The sequence below is a fragment of the Pholcus phalangioides genome, unplaced genomic scaffold, assembly GCF_987345545.1.
Source record: "Pholcus phalangioides strain wild (caught in Gottingen) unplaced genomic scaffold, Ppha-v1.0 ptg000011l_1, whole genome shotgun sequence".
In the NCBI taxonomy this organism is placed as follows: Eukaryota; Metazoa; Arthropoda; class Arachnida; order Araneae; family Pholcidae; genus Pholcus; species Pholcus phalangioides.
Window position 1 is genome coordinate 10,570,816 of NW_028301604.1, and position 7,883 is coordinate 10,578,698.

At 35.0% G+C, this 7,883-nt stretch overlaps 1 protein-coding gene across 1 annotated transcript in view; it reads right to left on the reverse strand.

Annotated features, from left to right (window-relative positions):
* LOC149080035 (testis-expressed protein 9-like) overlaps positions 1-6,105 on the reverse strand; it is a 48,241-nt gene extending 42,136 nt beyond the window's left edge. The window contains exon 1 of the mRNA XM_089238979.1: positions 5,949-6,105. The gene's annotated coding sequence lies outside the window, so the exon portion shown is untranslated. The remainder of the gene's footprint in view (positions 1-5,948) is intronic.
* Between the last annotated feature and the right edge of the window lie 1,778 nt (positions 6,106-7,883).

Consider the following 7,883-nt stretch of genomic DNA (forward strand, 5'->3'; position numbering starts at 1 on the left):
AAAAAGTTACATCAGGCCGAGGGTGTAACTTATAGATTGATGCCTCATATTCTACACTTTGTTTTGTTGAATTCAATTTTTATAATTGATGCAATTTCATTTGAGAACACATTAGTGCTGGACGGCCTTGAAAATGATGAAAAAAGATTTATCAATAATCGTGATGTAATCATGTGGGATTTAGAAAACACGGGGGAAAAAATTATACGAATAATATTATATAAAGAAAACGCATCAGTAAAATTATTTCTCGCTTAAAAATTTTTTTTAATCAAAATATCAGCGTTAAGTGCAACAGGCAAACAGGGTGTTTCACAAAGAGGTTCCGAAAAAAAAATATAACTTATGTTATAGATTCTAAAATTAAAGTAAAATATGAAAAAAAATATTAGTAAAAAGAGAGAAAAATTGAGCAATGATAGTTTGACTTTCACATTTCCGTTTCCAATTACCAATCGAAGATTTCAGAAATGAATAAGAGAAAAGTATTTTGCTGCCTTTTGCTCTAATGAAAAAGGCGAAATGTTTTGTTCTAAAAAAAAGTTTTAAATTTATTCTGATGACGTATCAACTCTAAATGCAGTCGAACCCGCTTATAAAGAGGAGCTCGTTTCCAGTAAAAATGCACTGGATCCGATTGCTCGCTAAATCCGTATTCAAGTGAAAAAAAAAAAAAATCAAATTTTGGAAATTAAGTGCTTATAACGAGTATATGAAAAATTATAAGATTATATCGATATTTAAAGTGTATAAATATTTTCTCACCTTTTTCTAGCGCAATACTTTATTATTTATATTTTTTTCTCCGACAGTTAAAACTTTGCTTTTGGACATTTTTTTTCTCCAAAAATAAAGAATACAACAAACAGGAAAGGAAAAATTCCGCTAACGATCCTCACACGTGGAGTCTATGTTAAAAGTAAAGCTAGAGCTGAATTATATATCATTTTTTAGAATTCTTATTGTTTGTGTGTGTGGGCTGTTCCTTATCTTCATATGTTCCATCTCATCCTTCCCTTTTACGCGAAGTGTTGCTGTTCCTGCACTTTGACAACAAACCTATGGGATCATGGACATTTTTTTGAATTATATTTGATTGAAGTTTATCCTTCATCAATTGAATTATCTCCATATTATGAGAAGAGAGGCAAAAGAGACTCAAATAGTTTAGTGTTTCTCCTAGCATTTATTTTTCGTTCTTTCTCGTTTGTGTAAATATTTATTTTTCAAAATTCGCTTTCAAATTGCTCGATAAATTCCAGCTGGCGTAAAAAACTGCTCACTAAAAGTGACAGAATTGCCGTACAATTAACATTGTACCAAACCAAATGCATTAATTTACTCGTTAAATCCAGACTCTCGTGAAAATCGAGCTCGTTATAAGCAGGTCCGACTGTATGTAGCGGGTCCGAACAAGATATCCTGTTTTTTCGAACGCAAGTCAGCAGTTGCTATCAAATACCACACCCTGATAATTTTCTTTAAAATTTTTTTATAACTTCTAATGTTATTTTTTCCCCGTCGTAAATTGCAATGAAAATTCTGAAGTAGCCACTGAGAAAAACACAGAAACAATCGGAAAAAAAAATCACCTGGTTATTGTTTTCGTTGTATATATAGCCAGTATGTGCGAAAGAAATCTTGCAGGGGTAATGTTTGCATAAGTCTAAATACTACACAAGTGCCAAGAAAACTGATAGAGACAATCCCGTGCAAACTACATAGCAATGTCACCTACGTCTGTCAGTGATTGCTTCGGCCAGAGAGTATAAAATGTGATGGATATTTGTAGAAGTTTGTCGAGCTACTCCTGAGAGAGAAGTGATACATTAGATGGATGTAGTGATATATACAGAGATTTCCGCGATAGAGGTAACTTTTGATGGTTATTTTTGATGGCGTATGAATATTTCAAAAATGCATCGTGAATGAAAAAACTCCAGTGAAATATTTACCATTTTGACAACAGTATGTTACCCATACTGATATGGGTAACATACTGAGTAACTCTGATACTCTAAAGGAACTATACCAGTGTCGACTCGCAAGAATAGTTACTTTGCATAGTCTGGCATATATGGCGCAAAAAACACAGAATTTTGATATGGGGCACCAACAACCATCAGCGTTGAGGAAATGTTCCCTTCATTATATGGGTTTCGAAAGCCAACGTTCAACCTTAGTATCCCTGGTGAATGCATGAAGCATAGCTTAGCGACTCGCCTGGTTTCAGACACGTGCTGGCCAAAGAGATGTAGGCTCTTTCTAAGGGATGATTGGTACATCCGTGATGGATTAAACTATGGACAAACTTTCCTTTTCTGGTCAGTTACACCTCTTCATATCATGCATTCATTTTAATGGACGCAACCTCTTACAAGACACGTGTGCCACCAAAAAAAGAGTCTAGAGTACGGGAACTTGATATTTGTGCTTCGTGACGATGAGATGAAAGCCAAAAACACCATGTGTCACTAAAATGAAAATGCCGCGGGTCCCTTAACAGAATAATATCTAGCATATAGCAATGTAAAAAATATAAGTTAGCATTTTTTTACCCAAGCACACGAAGACCTCTCAAAGACTCCTAAGAGGTCAATGGATGGGTAATTAAGGAGCCCTGGTATTTTCTTTCTTTTTGTAGGTCTGTTGCTCTCTGTGGTGAGACTTTTTGAAGGGGGGGATTGGCTTCCCGTTAAAACGTTTCGCCACAGAGAGCAACAGGCCAACAAACAGTACAAATATTCAATAATTGCATTTCACTTCTGAAATATACATGGCAGCACTGAGAAAAATCAGACACAACACTAGATACGCACTCAGTCTGTTAGGTACACACACAGGGCCGTCATTTCAACTTTTTCCAGGGGGGGGGGGGCAAAACACATGTACTCAATGTTTGTATATATATATATATGTATATCATTTTTAGTGTATTTTCAAAAGCCCCCCTAGATGACGGGCCTGTACACACACTTACATTTCCGGCACAACTCACTAGGTAGTAAATTGCCCGTGGCGATAGACCTGAATTGTGCTCGGTTTGAAAGAAAGAAAGGACCCCTGGTCTTGAGTCACTTACTCATGGCTGAAAGTACACTCATTTTAGTTTGGGTTCATGATTCGGCTCTCCGTAAGTCAACGGGATCTCAACTCTATCAAACACATTTGGGGAACCAAGCAACGCACTGTAAAACAGAGAAACCCAACACTTCTCAATACAGCAGAAGTGTCGATAACATTGGTACAGTCTTCCAAACTTATTTTCTACCTTCTCCCGTCAAAATGAAAAAAAAAGTTCTCAACGCGCTGCTCCTCCACTTAGCAATCCATAGGATCGCGTATAGCTGTAGGAAATTCACTTTGGGAAATACTGCTCTGAGGGATGTAAGTGAGTGTAATTGTCTGCAAACTACTTTTCCGCAAGTTTATGGAGTCCAGGTTGTGTGCCCAATAGTAGTTCTTTTTGCCTAGTAAAGGGGGCAGTCGAGGCTAATTATTAAGCCTTTAAGCGGCGTTGACGAGATATCTCGCCTCCCCGAAGGCCTCTTATTTTAGCATTTACAGCTCAGATATTTTGTGAAGTTGATTTCACAACTACATACTTTTGCTTATAACCTCTTACTTTACACTGGCTGAAAATCGGAAGAAAGCCTACTTCATTATAAAAAGATGCCATTTTTGGGGGGTTTAGTGATTTCTGCTTAAAGTGTATACCAGTTTTTCTGTCACTTCAGTGTATGCAGATATTACCTGTTTTACCAGTCACTGTCACACCACGAATTTTCAAAATATCTAACATAATTATTTTCATCCACTTTTACAACGACATTTGCAATTTTGCTCTCCACAAGCATGGTCTATCCATATTTACAGTTTATTTTATTCCTTGGAAAACTTGACCATGTTATCAAAATAGAATCCAAAACACCGTACTTCATACAATTATTTCACAATTTTATTCCAACATTGATTGTGCAACATTAGTTCATACAATTAGCTGACAAATGCGCAGTAAAAGTCAACCTGCATTATTTTCCGAAATAAATGCAGAAAGCATAATTCCGAAAAGAAAAAAAAAGAAAAAAAAAGTAGTTTTCCCCAAATGTACCATAAAAGGTTTAAAAGTGCCTGAAGGTAGGGAGGCGCAAATCTGTCATTTTGCCAGGAAAACTAAATCATTATTCCAACAACGGTGAATTCTAATGTATTATATGTTAGAATGAAACACTAAAATGGTAAAACTGACTCAAGGGACTACTAGTATGACTTGAATGGGACTCACCTTGTCGTTAATGTCAGACTGTGATCTGGGCAGACATTGGATAAGAAAAAATGGACTCAGTATACATTGTTCTACGTACGTAATGAGACGAAAAATGCATAAACTTTTCTCTCGTGAGCAGAAAATTAATTTGTATTAAACGACTTTTCAGCTTAGTTTGTTTTTGATCGTAAAATCTTTGAAATAACCAAAACAACATTACTACACATAATACTTTTATACCTACTGACATCTCTAAGCAATGGTCCTCCCTCGACTGAAAATTAATTATTTTAATTTAAAAATAATCGATATCAATTGAATAGAATTTTAATTGTTATTTTTGTGAGCTTACCAAAAGCTATCCTATTTATGGCATATATTCAACCATTTTCTTCAATTTATTGAAGACAGAGAGATTAAATTATTGATTATTATCCCTTTTTTAATTGTTAAACATAATTTTCATAGCATTGGGAGAAATTAATGAATATGTTCTATCGTCACAGCGACTTTTACTATGCCACTATTTTAGTATTTTCGGTATGAAATAGAAATAGCTGTAAAAACTGTATTTTAGTCTCAATATGAACACGTTTGAAAAGGCATTGGAAATAATTGCTAGTTTCCGATTAATTTATCCGTGTAATATTCAATTAATAATCTGGTCCTACTCTGAATAAGGGTTATATAAGTTGATCTTGTGTAGTATTTCTCAGTAGTATCGTAAGTCACATTATCAATAAATACAGTATATAGTTATTGATACTGGTGATAACTCTTTAATCTCAGATTATTAGGAGATTTCCAGAAAAATAATTTCATGCTAAATGAGCTTTAGTCCTCAAAAAAATTCACACTCACTACCGTAAATTGGGGTAACTTTGCGACTGATGGTGCAACTTTTGGGACAGCGATTATCGTAGCCATATATCGTATGTTAGGCGTTTTGTTGGTAGAGGCGAACCGATTAAACGCACGGCATTGGTTGGAAATTTGAAAGCCGAAAATATAATCCGCTGTCCCAAAGTAGCACCCTCAGTCCCAAAGCCACCACAGTTTACGGTATTGAAAAATTGAACTGATGACACAACGTAAGCGAAAAATGTTAGTACAGAACAACAAAAGACATTTTACGTGATTGCCAATAATCTTGTTCAAAATGAAGTTTAAAAACTTTAAGGTTTTACATTATTTCAGATGGAAATAATGTAAAATAAAAAGTAGATATGTTAACAAATCTGAAGAGAAACTGAAGCAGTCAGTTTGACCATTTGACCGAGTGCCGAAACTTGTAGCATCCATCTCCTGTAATGACTTATAATAGTACGTTGCGTTTTTTTTAAATTGTTATTCTAGTTTGATGTAACAAAATGTTCTGTTTTTCAAAGGAGTAGTTTAACAAACAAGAAAAAAAGTTGAGGAACCTAAAATGAAAAATGAATTAAATTTAAAGTTTAAAAAAAAGATGTCCGTTTATTAAGAGAGAGCTGCGGAATTTTACTAAACTTCTTAATTTTTTTTTGCAAAAAATGAAAATAAGTGAAATGAACTTATAAAATTTGAACATTATTCGATATAATGTTCAACTTTCTGCAAGAAATTTGTTTTTTGTGAACTCTTATCGAGATTTATGAAGTATTGTGTGCGTTTGATGGAAAGTTTGCTCCTAAAATTGACTCACCTTCCTAGATTAATGATGGAAGCGGAAGATGAATCCACGTAAACTTTATTCCACACAAACTTCATCTAAGTATAATTATGGCTTGTCCAGGATGGACATTCCCACGATCTAGCCTAAGTAAGAATACGGTTATGGAACAAGAGAACCTATGCTCCTACTAAACTCGTCCACCGGACGAATGAAGACCTCTAAGAACTCTGAAGTTCCTCCAAAGTTTGCATACCGTGAAGAAAAGCATAAAAAAAAAGTAATGGATATATCGAAAGGAGAACAGGAAGAACAAAGCGTGATTTATCCCTTTTGTCTTGGCGACGTGCCTCCTGATATGACGCATACAAAATTCCAAGATTCCTTATATCACGCCAACTATATGCGTGTGACCGAAACGGAGTAACTTGTCATCAACGGGGCACCTCAAGAACGGAAATTCAGTCGCCATTTTCAGTCATTCTTAAAAAAAGTCACGAACTACATTTCGTTCTTACGGTGCTCACCGCGTCACGAAACATAAATCCCAATCCCTGCTTAACATTTAGCCCTACCTATATCTACGACAGATATTATTAAAAAAAAAAACCGCTGGAGGAACATAACTTACACACGAACAGCTGCAGAAACTATAAAATTAGCTTAAGGGTTGGACGAAATGTCTGAAGATGTAGGACACTCTTATTTTTATCGACGCCAATCTTCTCACGGGTACTGATTTCACTCTGATGAGTCTCCAAAGGTGCAATGTTCTGCGAACTAATAACGCTAAACATAATTGGATTTTTCATTTTTTTCCCAGTCCTGATAGAGTCACTGTCCTGGAGTTTCTTTTCTATAAAACTTTCGGTGCTTTAAAATTGTCGTTCCATAGTACTGCTATTTTATTTTTACTCATAAAACCGATGAAATTATTTTTCTTCCAAAGATTTGATTTCTACAGTCTGTCTGCGTGTTATAAACTTTTTTATAGTTAAAACATCGAAGGCAGTTTAGAAAAAACATCAATACTAAAATTATAATACAGGGTGCATATAGGTAACAGGGCGTATGGCATTTTACTGGTGAACCGTCGATCCTAGAGCCATACTTTCAATTAGAAAAAGTATTCAAATAGCGTGTAGTAAGTACTCAGATATGTCAGTCATGTTGCAAGGGGTTGTATAGTTATTAAAATAGAAATGTTAACTTTTTATACGGATACCCTGTGGTCAAGAACCCAATTAAAAACGTTGTTGTCCTGTCTCTGATGATGCCAACATAAAAAATTTCCATGTTTCTAAATGCAATATTCTCTGAGATAATTGGATAAATATGGATGGAAGTTGGAAAAAATGGCATTAAATGCGGGAAAACCGTTTTACCCGCATTTAATGCTGTTTTTTTCCAACTTTCCACCGTTACTCGAATTCGAATATCTCAGCAACTATTGCACTTGGAAACGTTTAATTTTTTTTGGTGGTATCAAGAGAGATAGGGCAACAACTTTGCAGTTGGGTTCTTGAGCACAGGGTGTCGGTGTCCGTATAAAAAGTTGTTTTTTATTTTATTTTGATAACTATGCAACCCCTGACAACATGAATGACATATCTGAGTACTTCACGTTATTTGAATACCCTTTTTAATTGAAAGTATGCCTCTAGGACCAACGGTTCAACTGTAAAATACCATACGCCCTGTTACCTATGCACCCTGTATATGAAACCAAAAAAAGCTTTCATGAACGTAAGACATAAATAAGTAAAATTACAAATGTAATACAATGGAACTCTATTTATTCGACTCTCATTTATACCACTTTCCCATTTATATCGAAATTAGGTTTCGGCCTCAAATCTTCCCAATACATTATAATGTTAAAATATTTCGCTTATACACCCCACAACTTCAATTATACATTTTCGTTTCTACTCGAATCCTAAATTTTGGAAAAGTATCATTTCTATC